Source organism: Corythoichthys intestinalis, chromosome 5 (assembly GCF_030265065.1).
Source record: "Corythoichthys intestinalis isolate RoL2023-P3 chromosome 5, ASM3026506v1, whole genome shotgun sequence".
NCBI classification, from domain to species: Eukaryota; Metazoa; Chordata; class Actinopteri; order Syngnathiformes; family Syngnathidae; genus Corythoichthys; species Corythoichthys intestinalis.
The window spans coordinates 57,772,625-57,788,932 of record NC_080399.1 but is presented as its reverse complement, the minus strand read 5'-3'; the positions used below and the strand labels follow the sequence as shown (position 1 = coordinate 57,788,932).

At 40.5% G+C, this 16,308-nt stretch overlaps 1 non-coding gene across 1 annotated transcript; it reads right to left on the bottom strand.

Moving 5' to 3' along the window:
- Positions 1 to 11,950: 11,950 nt before the first annotated feature.
- trnal-uaa (transfer RNA leucine (anticodon UAA)) lies at positions 11,951 to 12,033 on the bottom strand. The gene has a single exon. It is a non-coding gene; the product is annotated as a tRNA-Leu (tRNA).
- Positions 12,034 to 16,308: the final 4,275 nt, after the last annotated feature.

Genomic DNA, 16,308 nt, shown 5'->3' with positions numbered 1-16,308 from the left:
CACCTTAAGAAAAAAGCTTCAGCACAGGCCTGGTGTGCAGTGCTCCGTTCATGCTTTTCTGTGCGCAGATGGACATGTCGCCAATCAGTCATGCCTGTAATAAATGTGTTGGTATCAGTCCTCCTTGCAAATGCCAGACACACAAAGCAGAACAATGAATGGCGCTCTTTGCAATAAGTGAGCCACTTCCTGCTTGTGCCATCTTTACAGGTGAACACCCTCATCACAACTGCACTGGTGGTGTTCTGCTGTGGGTGGTGATCTAAGAATGCCTGTAATATGGCAGGCTCAGGGCGAGCAAAGTAATCTATGCCCTGGCTCTCTCCCTCCTGCTCTTCCGTCTCTCTTTCCTGTTGCTCTATTTCTTTCTCTTGCTCTTCTGCCTCCTCTCTCACACACTGCTCCACTTGGGATGGTGGATCAACCTGGTGTAACATAAGGATTGACACAATTTGTTGAGGTTTTGAGGAGTTCCCAGACAACAAGGTGTTGAAAAGCTGCATTACAATAATCAGTAATTTAATGGGCAGATTATTGTTTATTAAAAACAAACATAAACCAGGTGAACAATTATTGTACAAGATGCAATCTTTATCTTTATTAAATCTGTAATGTTTTAAGTACAAGTAGGGTGGCCCCATACCATATTCATGCCACATAGTTACAACCTCAAGGCCTGCCTTTTGCCCTGAGAAATTAGCCAATACCCACAAGAACATTTTACCCAAAAAATATTTCACACTGAACAGAAACATGCTCAGACAAAAGAAAGAAAAAAAACCCCCAGGAAATTAATGTCCACATTTTGCTCTTAAATGTTAGTTTGAAAAAAGAGAATAAGATTAAATCATAACGTATCTAGAATATAGATGATATTTATGTATGAAAGACAAATACATTTAAGTGCTTACTTTTAACTTAATGCCACTTTCATATCACTAAGCAGCATCACATCTGCTGGCAAATCCTAATTTGATTCAATCTAAATTACTGGACTGTCTCAGGAAATTAGAATACACAATATTCTAATTTTCTGAGACAGTCCTGTACATTAATCCACCATTTAAAGCAGGGGTGTCCAAACTTTTTGCAAAGGGGACCAGATTTGGCGTGGTAAAAATGTGGGGGGCCGACCTTGGCTGACGTCCTTTACATAGAACAATATACAGGACTGTCTCAGAAAATTAGAATATTGTGTATTCTAATTTTCTGAGACAGTCCAGTATATGCATGTGTAGAGGGTTTATGATGAATACTGGCCTAATCATTTGGTTTTAGGTGAACATTTTTGCTCTGTTGAACTTAAGCTGTTTCTGAGTAAAAACATTACTGCATAGTGCACTGCACTTATATCAGTTAATAAACATTGACATATTTAACCCTCCACGGTCCCAGCGGGGTATATAGATAAATAGAACTGGTTCTATTGGGGTGCCTATTTATTTATGTCTCATATTAAGAACAGTTTACCTTTCCATATTTGGTATCTTTTTTTCGCTAGTGATCATTATATGTTATCTAAATTATAATATCATTATTCCATGATGTCATTATTTATAAATTCGTCATTTTATATAAATAATATAATTAATAGTTGTATAATCCCTCCATTATAGTGTATTAATTAGATGTACTATCTCTCCCAGATCCATCTCATTGATCCTCTGCCACATTTCTTTGGTGAGGCCATTTTTCCTCCCACTAGAGCCCCTTGTAGGTCCCAGATATAGGGAATGGGACGTACTACGTCACTGTTTGGACGCGCCTCCATGCTGGCAATATGATTTACTTCCGGTTCGGCAGAGTCAATGCGGATTGTAACGTGTGGTAGTGCTAAGCTAACTCCTTCGGTGTTTTAGAAAGAAAATATGGGCGTTTATTGTTGCGTTACCGGGTGCAGCAGCGTCTCCCACAGACAAAAAGGGGTTAGGAAAAATGGACTCACTTTTCACCGTTTTCCTGCATGGAGGACCAAATATCAGATCACGAAGGTACTACGGATGGCTGGATTGCAGCGGTTCGTCGGAAAAGCATTTCTTATGATCATATTTCTGCTGGAATGAGAGTGTGTTCCTGTCATCTCTACTCTTGTAAGTTGAACGATTTATCCACTTTTGGTTTCAATACGTTTTTCTTTTTTTACACCGTTGTGTAAATCTGCCTCGGTAGCAATGCTCGCCTACTACGACTCACCTACCTGTTGTGTTCCTAGGTAAACCTGCTGACAACACATCCCGATTGGTCACCATCTCTCTTCTTGGATCATTTGACAAAGAAAATTTGTTCAATGGAGTGGTTCCATTTGTCCTGTGTCGGACTCAAACAAGCCCCTGCTGCAGACGCCATCTGGGTCTGCCCTTCTCGTCGATGAACTGCGGGCTTTTAACTTGTGAAAATGCAAGAACTGTAATGCACATATTTATTCTGCCTGGCTATTTAACTATGGCCAGTGACGTTGTTTTTTTTAATCACTTTGACAAAGACACGTTTCATTGTAATGTTGAATTTATATATTCTATTATTTTTAATTTATAATATTCTTATTTGCACTAATGTAGACTTTAGACTGTCAATTCAAATAGTGTTGGAAAAGTTGCAATACCTAAAATAGAAATGCAAGAACTGTAAAGTACATATTTATACACGTTTATTTGCCTAAGGCCACTGGATGTTTTTTAACTGCTTTGAAAAATACAGGTTTTGTTGTGATCTTGTATTTATATAGTATATAGCTTATTATAATGTATTATGTATTATAATATTTGCTGCCCCCTGCCAGAGTGTGGGCCATTTTGTACTAAAAGGATTTTAAATTGTCAGTTCAAATACTGTGTTGGAGACTAGTACTTGCAATACTTAAAATGGAAATGCAAGAACTTTAAACCACATATTTATTCTGTCTGGCAATTTACCCAAGGCCAGTAAATAGTTTTTAAACTGCTTTGACAAAGACACATTTATGTTAAACTTGTATATATTACTTATAATTATATAATATTTGCTGACCCCGTCAGAGGGTGGGCCTTGTTTGCACTAATTTAAAGATTTTAAACTGTCAGCTCAAATACTGTATTGGAGAAGTTGCATTACTTGAAATAAATCTATTGCAACTTATCAGTCCCAGTTCTTGTCTACAACACTGTCCACACATTGTCAATGCATATTCCAAATAGAATAACAAAATTAAGTCACCTGACTTTGTAATTATTACACCTGTTTATTTTGAAGACCTGAAGTAAACAACAAGCAGTTACAGTTTGTCAAGAAGTTGTTCAAGTCATGTTTTGGTATTCATATTTTATTGACTTTTCACAACAACACTTGGGATCGTGTTTGTAAGAGCAGAGCAAACTGAAGTTTCAGCGTGCACTCTTCGCCTTTCCAACCTCTCATAACGCTCCGATGTGGTGCGCTTGACCTCAGAATAACCCAAGAAGAGATATGGTGACCAATCGGGATGTGTTGTCAGCATTTCATATGCAGGTTTTCCTAGTAACACAACAGGTAGGTGAGGAGGAGGAGTAGGTTAGCATTGCTACCGAGGCAGATTTACACAACAGTAAAAAAAAAAAAAAAAAAAAAAACGTATTGAAACCAAAACGGATAAATCGTTCAACTTACAAGAGTAGAGATGAGGGGAATACTCTCATTCCAGCAGAAATATGATCATAAGAAATGCTTTTCCGACGAACCGCTGCAATCCAGCCATCCGTAGTACCTTCGTGATCTGATATTTGGTCCTCCATGCAGGAAAACGGTGAAAAGTGAGTCCATTTTTCCTAACCCCTTTTTGTCTGTGGGAGACGCTGCTGCACCCGGTAACGCAACAATAAACGTCCATATTTTCTTTCTAAAACACCGAAGGAGTTAGCTTAGCACTACCACACGTTACAATCCGCATTGACTCTGCCAAACCGGAAGTAAATCATATTGCCAGCATGGAGGCGCGTCCAAACAGTGACGTAGTACGTCCCATTCCCTATTCGCCTGTCCCTACCATGTGGATACACTTACCATGTGGTATGCCTGCTGCACCAAACCAGAGATCGATAAACCAGTTATTCTCCCTCTTTGGCAGAATTGTTCGATCAATGGATCGCTTTATAGATCATAATGTAATCGGTAGAAATGGAAGATTGCTTCGTCATTTTCACGTCATAGTCAGAGTGATGGCTACACGACTCACCCGGATAAGCAATCAAAAACACCGTTGACAAGCGGTGAAATCTGTTACACGAACATTTTACTTCAGTTCATTGTGATAATTATACATGATTATTGCCGTTTTCGTTAACAGATCATGACTCATTATGACAGAATTTGTACGACCGTATAGCACAATCTCTTCAAAGATGAAACAAATAATCATGAAAAGTATGGAGTGATCGACTTATCATGAATATGGTTTAACTTGGCCAATTGAGACCACTCATAAACTGTCATATAGTTGAGATTTCGCACTTTTGACAGAAGTTTGAATGGAAACTACCAGGCTAGATCTTGCCTGTGTTGTCTTACAAAAAAAAAGTTATGTGCTCGGACGCGCCGGCGCGTCCGCTCGACCTTATAAAGTTTTTAACTACCTGACAAATAGAGATAATACTTAACTAAATTAATAAAATAAAGTTACTTAAGCACTAACATAATTACAACTAGAATAGCATCATAGAAACCGTCCAGCATTAGAGAAACCCCATCATGTTAGTTTGCATGCACAGCTAGCTAAATTGCTTAACGGCCTAATTATAACTACTGGCGGTGTTAAAAGTTAGCGAGCGCAATGAAAATAAACTACACCCACGCTTAATTCATATCTGAACCAGATAGACTGCAGTTCAACACTTCTTACCTGAAGTTCAGATTCCCCTCCACTCGGACCGCCGGCGGCCGCGGGTCTCTCCTCCTGCCTCCCCTTCCCCTCATCCACCTGACGGCCACCCCCGCCATCGTAACCTGCGGTTGCTGCTGTCGCTGAAGAAGAAGCTCCGCCACCGGCAAACATCTGTGTTATTTTAACACATTTAGCGGCATCCGCATGAAGGGCTTGTCTCTTTCTATCTCTAATTTTTTCCGCGCCTCCTTTCCTTTTCTTGTAGTTATCCATTTTGTTTATCTCCTCTCTCTGTATGTCTGATTAATGTATATCTGATACCTCTGATCAAGAGGGAGGGCGCATTGGCCCTCGTTTGTAATTGGTCCAGCCCATAACCAATCTTGACTGATGGGCCAATCTACCAGTTTTGTGTACCCATGTGATTAATGCCGTTAGGAAAAAAAAAAATAATAATAATTCAGGACCAGCCCAAAATCGCCATCGGCCCACCGGGCAAATGCCCGGTATGCCCGGTGGCCAGTCCAGCGGTGTGTGTTATGAAGTAATTTTACCCCACCATGTGGCAGCCGAGTACATGTATGCGTGTATGACATCATGGTGGCGGGAACAACAAAAGACAAATGTAGAACAGACACTTTGGCTTAATTAAAATATTTGGCAAAGACCAGAAGCAAATTGAGTAAGAAGACCCATAGCAGCATTTTACTCAACTCAACTTGATCCGGTGGCTAGAGCCACACCTCCCTGTGTTCGAGCTGTTCTTGCAGCAGCTTTGGCTGTGCAGGCCTCAGGGGAGGTGGTGCTTTTCCATCCGTTAACTCTTCAGGTGCCACGCATGGTCTCAGCATTGCTATTGCAAACAATTATGGCATTTCTGTTACCAATAGAAACCAACGGTGAACCACATAATTGCATTACATTGTCAGAAATAATTTGCAAACCGAGACCAGATTTGCAGGAAACACCTTTTACAAAGGGCGAAAACAATATTTATTGACGGTTCAGAAAGCAAAAAGACCAAGGAAAAAAATCGAGTAGGATTCGCGATCATAACACAAACCAAAGTCTTACTGATAGGATAGTTACCGTCTAATATGTCAGCCCAAGCAGCTGAATTGACTGCACTGATCGAAGCTTGCAAATTGTATAAAACAAGAATGTCACTATTTATACTGATAGCCAGTATGCGTATGGATCAGCTCACCAAATTTTGTAAACAATGGAACATAAGAGGTTTCAAAACATCAAGCGGGAACATAGTAACACACGCCGAATTATTAAAACAATTACTGGATGTAATCAAACTACCGAAAGTGTTAACCATTTGTAAATGCGAAGCCCAATTTAATGGCGTTGATAACGTGTCAGTTGGAAACAGGCTAGCAGATGAAGCAGCAGGCCCGGATCTAGGTTTACCCACCAGGGTGGGCACTAAGAAAACTTGAGGGGGCACCCCAAATGTGGGCTTTTTTTTAACCCTCTGCATTTCTCCAGGCTTGGGAACGGCGCAAGTAGGACACTGGCTTGTGTCCCGTTGAGGCTGCATTAATTTTGGGGGGGTTTGTTTTTTGTTTGTTAGTTTTTTTTCATTCTCGCTGTCGGCATGAAGTCACGATGACGTCATCTCGCATAGCAACGTGTCGCCATTTTGAGATGGGGGCACACACAGGTAAACATCCGTAGACAAACGCCTGAAATTCATATATTTCAGGTGTGTTTTGCGTCTTTTTTTCATTAAAAACATCTTAAACATGACTTATTATCACGAGTCACTGCTGACAGACGCGAGGAGGCGATACAACTTAAAATTAGCGTGTATTGGCCTGCAAATCTGCCCATACAAAGTCGCAGCTGATAGCTGGATAAACAATCCAAAGGAATTGCCTGCAGTGGAGTTCGGTAACATCTACAACCACCTCACAAAGTCACCCAGTAAGTTGACCTTTACCAATTACGTGGAATATGTACTGTGAGGAACTAATAAAACTGGTAGTATATACGGAGTGATCATTTCTGCCGTAACCGGTAATTCGCCTCCAAGCGTTATTTAGCTGTGAACACGTCACGGCAAAATAACCAATTCCCACCAGGCCAATATTATACCGATTGACCGATCAGAGCAGTTCATGGCAAAAGAAAAATAACGCTTTGCAAGTTGTCAGTTACGGTAATAATAAAAATGCTTAGTCTATTGAATCCTAGCAGCTAATTGGGGCAAGAAAAATCGATTAAATTTTACTCACCAGTAATAAAATGTCAGCTGCAAACGTACAGTAAATGTGCCTGGATTTAGGTTCCCACTGGCGAGAATGGTCCACTGAACCGTCTTGTTTTACTGTTCCTTAATCAATTGCTTTCAGCCATTTGCTTGTCCTTTTCTTCTCACGAGGAAGAATAAAGAACTTCAAATGCGGCTCCGAACTCTTCCTTGTGTTACAAACCTCAACACGGCAACTTTTAGTCATTCCGATGTAAAAAAAGACCGCAAATAAGACAAAAGTTCAACGCGTTTGTACTTCAATCAAGGACAGAGCAACTGCTTGTGACTCGTGTTTTGCCCCCATTTCAATATGGCGACGCTTTGTTGTGGCTGGTGACATCATTAATGCCCGGATGTCCGACTGCGAGAATGTGTCTGGAGGAGAGAGAGGAAGCGCGCGGTTAACAAATGAGGTTGGAAAAACAGCTTGTTTTGGTGATTGCTTGTTCGGCGTGGTTGCGGCCGTTGCAGTAACCGTTAATCCTGCAATAAAAAAGTAGGTGAGACCAACTCTCCGTGCGTTCTCTATATCCAGTGTGACGCTAAATAGAGACTGTGCCGTCACGATAGTCGTGGCTATGAACACCTTTCTCGTATCAACGACTCTACAGACGTGGCTATGTCTAAGCAGGTTTATTAACACTCAAAAGGGTCAAACTAAAGAAAACAGACAAAACAACACAATCAAATTATGCACAATATATGAAATCGCATATGTACTGCCCTATCTGTAGCAAACTGCATATGAAAATATGAATAAACAATTAGCAGAGCGCCCGAGACGCCATTTTGCCGACCCTCTAACTCGTGGGTAATTAGCATATCACAAGTTTCATGCTAAGTAAATCTGTCTCACTTTTTTAGCACTGAAGTACACACAATTCACATATTTACGTTTTTAAACACATTTAAACAATACATACCGGCGATGCAACCTCAAATTCAAGGCAAAGTGGTCACAGAGATGGTGCGAACTGACTGCGGCCGTCGTCGTGTGATTCCCTACTGAACAACTACTGAACATCCGTGAGACAGTTTCTTTCAAATAAAGTGCACATGGGATGCAGTAAATTAAGGCGTCCACTAGATGATGCTAATAAGACGTAAAAGCAATAAACTCAGGTATTCAATCACAAAACCCATCAATCTTTTATGCATAACAGAACACCGACATTTTGATTGGGTGGGCACGACTCACATCTGGGTGGGCCGTGCCCACCCTGGCCCACCCATAGATCCGGCCCCGTGAAGCAGCCAAAATAGCGGTTTTAAATCAACGCAATAAAGCTAAAATACAACTATTAGCTGAAACTGAACTGCAACAACTAATAGATGAAAAACCTAAAGGCTATCAAAGTAGAGCATCGCAAACAGAAAAGCAAAAATGGGCAATGAAAGGTTTAACACTTATTGACGGCCGATATGTAGGCCCTGACAAAAAACCATGGTTACCAAAGTCAATGATCAAATGGGCAGCTGAATTGAGCCACACGATTGTCAAGTGTCTACAGGGGGGAGGACTGAGTTGGTTTATAGTTGGTTAATAGACACCATGATAATACGTATGGCTTCAATTCAATTCATACTTACAATTTTTTTTTTTAAAACAGTGTTTACTTTGCATTAACATGGTTATTTGAGACTGAAAAGAGGGAGGTTCCCAGAACCACCCGAACTATTTCATACATTGGACATGGATTATATTGAGTTAAATAGAGTATTGTGGAAAAGATATTGCCTGGTGATACTAGATGTATTTTCTAGATGGGTTAAGATTTTTCCTAGCGCACATGCGGACGCAAAAACAGTAATTAATGCAATGTGTGATAGAATTATTCCAACATTTGGCATACCTGCCATTGTCCGAAGTGAATATGGACCCCACCTCAGAGCTGAGGGTCTAGTGGAAGTGGGCAGACTGTTAAACATTGACTTGGAAAAAAGTAAAAAAAACAAAAAAAAACATTGCATGTACTGACCCCAGTCTGCCAGACTATTGGAAAGGACAATTGGGACAAATTAATAACAGACTGGTGCGAAAGGGAAGACTTTGCCACCTTTTGAAATTATCCAGATTAACCCCAGGACCTGTTAAAGGTTCTGGCAGCATTCCAGCTCACATAAGGAAACGGTTTGATCCAAGACAAGTTCGAAACAACAATGATCTGCCAGAATGTTCTGATCCACAGACTTTCAAGGTGCGGGTCGGAGACTTGGTGTTCCTGAAAGTGTTGCAGCGTGCCAGGTGGGACAGTGAACGCTGGGACGGTCCTTATGAGATGGTTGGCATCAGCCCGACTGCAGTGAAAGTTGACGGAGGCACAGAATGGCCTCATCAATCCCAGTGCAAGCTCGGTCGGTTCACAGAAGGACCTAGCGACGCCAGTCCCCAGGCACTGATTCTAAATGTCCCGACCTCACCCAAAGTCATCAAGAGTGGTGGAAGGGTTTTCCGCCCTGCTGGCAGCCCGTCCGCTCCTACGAAAGACCACAGCCAAGCCTGTCGCTCCAGGGGACCAAGTCTTCGTCAAAGTCATTAAAAGAAGACCCCTGGTCCAGCCCAAGTTGGGAAGGCCCCTACAAGGTTCTCATCGCCACACCTACAGCGGTCAAGTGATAGGAACGGGTGTTGTGGGTATATGAGGCTCACAACCCCGCTACGTGAGACAACAATGTGTTCTTACGGTCCAGCGCCGGGCACCCTACCAGACCTCCAAGACTTCGTTGAGGATGACACCGCACCCAAAGAAAAGAGGGACTTGTGCACCCACACACACTAAAGGTTCTGTTAGTGATGATGAAATTACTTGTGTGTAAACTATCATATAAACTAATGGTTTATGAAGGATTAATCGCAAAGCATTGTCAGGGGTTTTAGATGGTGCGATGTACATACATTTATAGGACCAAAAAACAGCGTATAATGAGAGTTTGGTTTCCATCTTTTTCCTTTGCTAAGTTTTTTTGATGGGTTTCTTTCCTACTCAAGCAATGAGTGTCATGTCATGTATTGTGTTTATAATCATGATAAACAGGTGGGAATTGTGAGAGAATTTATTCATGCTTAAAACACAACCATTATATAATTATACGTTGAATGCTTTTGTTATGCTTGCATGTGAACATTATAGCATAGTGTATCATTGTTAGAACAATCTGTTGTATTCTTTTTGAGTGGGCCTTCTCATAGCCTTTACGATCGTAGACGGAGTCAATATGCCCAAATTTGGACTGTCGTGTTCCTGTTGTTTCCAATATGCCCTGAATGAGTACAATATAGCAACTGTGGCTTATCAAACTTCTTCCTGGCCACAGCTGCTGATTCAAGGTTATAGCTAAAGGTGGATTTTCCCCAATGAGAAATGTTTTTCTGTAACTTGAGATGTTTTTACTAACTTTCGATTTCGTTTCTATGGTGTCAACCCATAAATAGAGGCATGTCCTGTATCTCTCTTTTGTCCACATGCGGAGAGGCGCTTTGTGTGTTACTCCGCGTCTGTACCCGTGATATATCATGTTATATAAAAATCTTCGAAGAAGGCAGTCCTTGGCTGTTTCATTCATCATTCTCATTTTGAGCTATGTTTTGGTATTTTTCTCGGGGTTCAAATTCAACTTCCCTGACAACATGCACTGTATATACTGTTTCATTGCAAATCATTATTATGGTGATCATACAAAATATTCATTTTCCTGTGCACATATGTGGTAAATATCGCTGCCATGAAGCCTTCAATCAGTGACAGTTCAACCCCACCCCACCCCTGAGTCTCAACCACACTGTGCATGTTGCTGAGGATGTAGACAGTCTTCTTCCTTTTGAGCGCATACACTGTCAGCGCGGCACCAGTGGTTGAAAACACCTAAAAAATAACAGAAATTAGTTTCTTTTACACAGTGTCACACTTAGAAGTTGATTAGAAAAATCCTGCTACACACCTGAGTGGTAAATTGTTTGTGGTCTGTCTCCTTGGTTGACTGAGGAATTTCCCGGCGAATCATGTTGATTGTGCCGAGGATGGAGATTTCAAGTCGCAAGCCACCCAAAACTTGATACCAAACTCATTAGGTTTGGTTGCAGTGTGTTGCAGAAAAATGCATCGTGCTTTCTTTGGAAAAAGCTGTTCATCGATAGTGATGTGTCGACCAGGGTTGTAGGATGTGATGCAGTTGATCACAAACGATCCCCACACATCGGAAATTGCAGCAAACTTATCGGTCTCCACTCGTTCACTGCGTGTGAACATGTCATCAAAGCGCAGGTGTTGCATGATGTTTTGAAATCGATTTCGGGACATTATTGCAATGATCACTTGGTTTCCCAGGTCTGCCGACCAGCAATCATGCAGTGCTGGTACTTTGGCAACCCCACGCAAGATGACAGCAATAAATGCCATTAGTTCAGGGACAGCCATGAACCAGTCCAATTCCTCCTTTTGCCGTGCATGCTGAATAGTCCATTTCTGAATGCTATGAAGCATGTCGAGATTGATGAAACGCAGAAAGCTCCGAAGGCGACTCTGGATACGTCTTCTGGCCATCTCCGTTTGCTTTCCATCTGCGGTGTTGTCAAATCCGCGGTCGTTTGCTCAAATAGCAATGTGAAAACAAAACGCTTCAACAAAGTCCGGACCAAATGTATTTTGGTGCGGACCAAAGAAAGCGACTACAGCCTTCCCTGGTGTGAATACGCCCTTAGATACAATTGAACGTACACCTCTGTTTCACCAAGTCTATGGTGACATTTTACTCAATGCAAGTATGTACAAAGTAAGAGTGATCCTATTGACAATTCGGTGGTTAAACTAACATGCTTTGACATTTGCCCCAAAAGCTTGGTGTTCACCAAGAACCAGTACCAGGAGTGGGGTTCGAACCCACGAGGACTACTGTCCATTGGATCTTAAGTCCAACGCCTTAACCGCTCGGCCATCCTGATCATGACACAGCCATCTTCTTTGATATTGTTCAGCACAGTAAACTGGAGGGTTTTTTTCCTGTGAAAGCAAAATGTTTTTAATGCTGCAGAACAGGGGCGTCACTAGAAACTAGCCCCCAGGAGTTACACAGGATGTAAGTGAATGTAGCTTACAAACACAAAACTTCAAACAGCAAACAAAGACTGATTTATATATTACATACATATATAATATATTATATACATACATATATTACATACATACATATATATATTACATACACACATATATATATTACATACATATATATATTTATATTAGGGCTGTCAAAATTATCGCGTTAACGGGCATTAATTAATTTTTTCAATTAATCACGTTAAAATATTTGACGCAATTAACGCATGCAATGAATGACCCGCTGGCATATTGCCTCAAACATTACAATGAGGCCGTTCATGGACATTAAGAGTGAAGAGAATGCCACCGGCCGCTTGGGGGCAGCGCCATTCCATACTCATGTTAGCTCTTCTAAACGTGGGAGAATTAGTAGTTGTGAGACGTTTATGCTGTATTCACAATGCAATCCAAATTGCTATTTCTGCTCCACACATATTTCGGTAAGTTGGCAATTATGTGTCTCTTGTTTTATTTTGGGTAAGATATGTACAGATACGTATAAGTTATACAGTAAAGGCGAGTGGACACAGGCGTTCTTTGGACCGTGCTGTTTATTGGCATAAGCTTCTCCTTCGCAACAAACATAAGTATCGTTTAGTGAAAGCACAACAAAAATAATATTTTTACCTCTCCAAAAAAAAAATAATGTTCACAAAAAGAAAAGCACTTCAGTCTATCGTAATGAGGCCCTATTCTGACACACAGTTAAATAACAACGCAAAATGAACTGGCATTCCATTTCAAAATAACTATGCAAAATACACATAAAACTTTTCACTCTATTATTATTATTGTTATTTTTATTCTTATTATTATTAACTCTACTTTTGATTGAAAATTTTCCAAATTTTATTAAAACGAAAACATGAAGAGGGGTTTTAATTTAAAATTACTATAACTTGTAACTGTAACATTTATCGTTTAAGAACTACAAGTCTTTCTATCCTTGGATCACATTAACAGAAAGAATGTTAATAATGTCATTTATGGATTTATTGTTACAATAAACAAATACAGTACTGATGTACAGTATGTTGTATGTATATATCCGTCGTGTGTCTTATCTTTCCATTCCAACAATAATTTACAGAAAAATATGGCATATTTTAGAGATGGTTTGAATTGCGATTAATTGCGATTAATTACGATTAATTAATTTTTAAGCTGTAATTAACTCGATTAAAAATGTTAATCGTTTGACAGCCCTAATATATATATACCCTTAATCGTAGAGGCTAATGTCATGACTTACACTCGCAACACAGTAATTGTTTGGTAAATGGAGTTATACTTGTACAGCGTCTTTCCATCTTTAAGGCCCTCAAAGCGCTTTTGCACTACACCCCATCCACTTACTGGTGACCAGGTGCGGACTGGTAATCTGTAGCTTCTGGAGGATCACAGAACGACTCTGGACGGCCGGCGGCTGCCATACACACATCACTGTTTTTATCCCCCCTATCATATATGATTATCTACAGTTCGCATCCAATCCAACAGGTGGCAGCAATTCCCCTGGCTGTTAACCGTCAATCTGATAGGAAAAGAACAGGAAAGCACAGAGTAGCCTACTTTGGTAAAGCCTCACTCCTTGTGGATGCAAAATAACTACGAGCGTGGATAAACAATATGGATGGTGGTGGCAAAAAAAGAAAAGAGAAGGGTGGCGCGGAGAAGGTTAGAGAGAAAAAAACTGAAGAAACTCGAGCGCGAAGCATCTAAATGTCATAAGTTGACACATGTTTGCAAGCAGCAGTCTGGCTGCAACGGCCACGCCGGCTAGCAACAGCCAATCCCCCAGCGACGGTGAGAGTGGGAGCAGCAGCCGCTCTTACGTGCAGCCGGTGCAGGGAGAGACAACAGACGAGGGAGAGGGTAATGATGAGCTGGTGGAAGTTCCCCAGACAAGCGCAGGGCAAGTAAGTAGGGATGAAGAGGGTTACTTGCTATGTATATTGGCAATTGTTACCCACCAGGTACCTACATTTTAAATGAAATAACTGGCAATTAAAGGGTTAGTGCCAGCTAGTCCATGTCCCCGTTTGCAATCGTGTCAAGTTACAGTATGCTAGTCTTACTATCCCTGGCCTGAGAAAAAATATTTTAGCTGTAAAACAACGTATGCACACGCAGCAGCAATAATAATTCAGAAGAAATATAACAAAAATATTAATAAAATTAATGGTTTTACATAACACAAAATTTTGCCCAAAAAAATTTTGCATGCTTTGATGTTGCCTTTAAATTTCAAAGAAAAACGTGTTCACAATGGCCAGGTTGGGTCCTTTTTTTCAGGGCACCATAGCCTCCATGCCCAATCTGTTGTTTTATTCACTGACCAAGTATAATCAACATTTTGGACCCAAAAAGACAAAAAAATCCCAAAATCATTTTTCAAAATTTGTCATGTTGATGCCCCATTGACAACCAAACATGCTCGACCAACCGTTTTGAAGCTTGATAATATTTATTCAACTTGTTAGCATAAACATTCAATAGAAAAAGATAAGACTTAGGTATTGTACCCATTGTACCCATATTTTAAAAAATAATGACAAGTAGTTCAGTTCAATTTTTTCAGACAAGCGACTCAATAACGTTTTTCTTTCTTGCGACTCAATAAAGCTTCCTCTTGAACAGGACACGTCGCACAGCCCACTCTTCCGCCGTTTGCGCGCTGTCACTTCTACTCGCCGAGACGCCGACTCATCCGAGGAAAACAACGACAAAAATGTCTCATCCTCTTCCTTGAGTTAATCAAATAGTGCATTAGCTTGCGCTAAATTTAGTTTTAGACAAATTCCGCACGTTTCAAAGTCGCTCGCTCAATCCAACCAGCCGGTGCTCGCTTAGCATGCCTCCCTTTCCTTAGGTGGAGCCTCGCTCGGCAATTTATTAAAAATGTTCACGATAGGTTCGTCTTTCTTGACCTCACAACAGCTCTTGGGATATACTGGACTGTCTCAGAAAATTAGAATACACAATATTCTAATTTTCTGAGACAGTCCTGTACATTAATCCACCATTTAAAGCAGGGGTGTCCAAACTTTTTGCAAAGGGGACCAGATTTGGCGTGGTAAAAATGTGGGGGGCCGACCTTGGCTGACGTCCTTTACATAGAACAATATACAGGACCGTCTCAGAAAATTAGAATATTGTGTATTCTAATTTTCTGAGACAGTCCAGTATAGTCTTTCGTGCTGCTTTCGGTTTTGAAAAAGGACAAGAAATGATGGAAATATGGAGATAAACACATGGTCCATGCAGTGTTTTAATGCTGATTTATGAGTGCAATAAAACTATAAAACTCAAATGACATTATCTCGCGTTTTACTCGGTCGATTGACTTCAAATAAAAATTGGTGTGGACATCAACTTCCGACTTTCAAATAACAGCAACCCGCGGCACGTGGGTGACGTACTTACAGCGTGATGAGGCTTCAAAGATGATATGCGTAAACACGTCGCCGCTGACACGTTCAGTGTTAAAGGGTTAAAGTTTAGGTAGTTAAATTGATATGATATATATTTTTAATCATTCCTATATCGTTTTGTTTTCTGGCTAATACTCTCCAATGAAGTTGTGTATACAGGATTTGTCTTGAAATGTTTATTGTATTTTCATTGAAATTTATAATTTGTGTGGCAAGATTAATTATGGCATAAACAATGAAGTCATTATATAGACACAAGGGATAGGTGCTATTATAATCAATTGGATACATAAAACTTGCTTTAAAAAAATAAATTCTTTCCTTTGTTTGTTCAGGTTGATGATAGAGCTAGGGCAGAAGATGAATCCAACTCCAGTTCAGCCTTGCAGTACTTTGAGCGCCCCAAGTCAGACAGTCACAGTCTAGACACATTTTTTACTTACCACCCTCAGAAGAAGACAAAACATCTGACCGTACAAACAGTATTCATACGCAAAGATGGCACAGATAGACAATGGCTAACATACTGTGAAGAAAATCATAAACTATATTATACTTATACTATTGTGCAGTATGTTTAGCATTTGCCAAACCAACTGAAAGCAATCCATTCATAAGTGTAATGCAGGACTGGAGCCATATCAGTCAAAGAGTGGAGGAACATGAAAGAAGCAACATGCACAG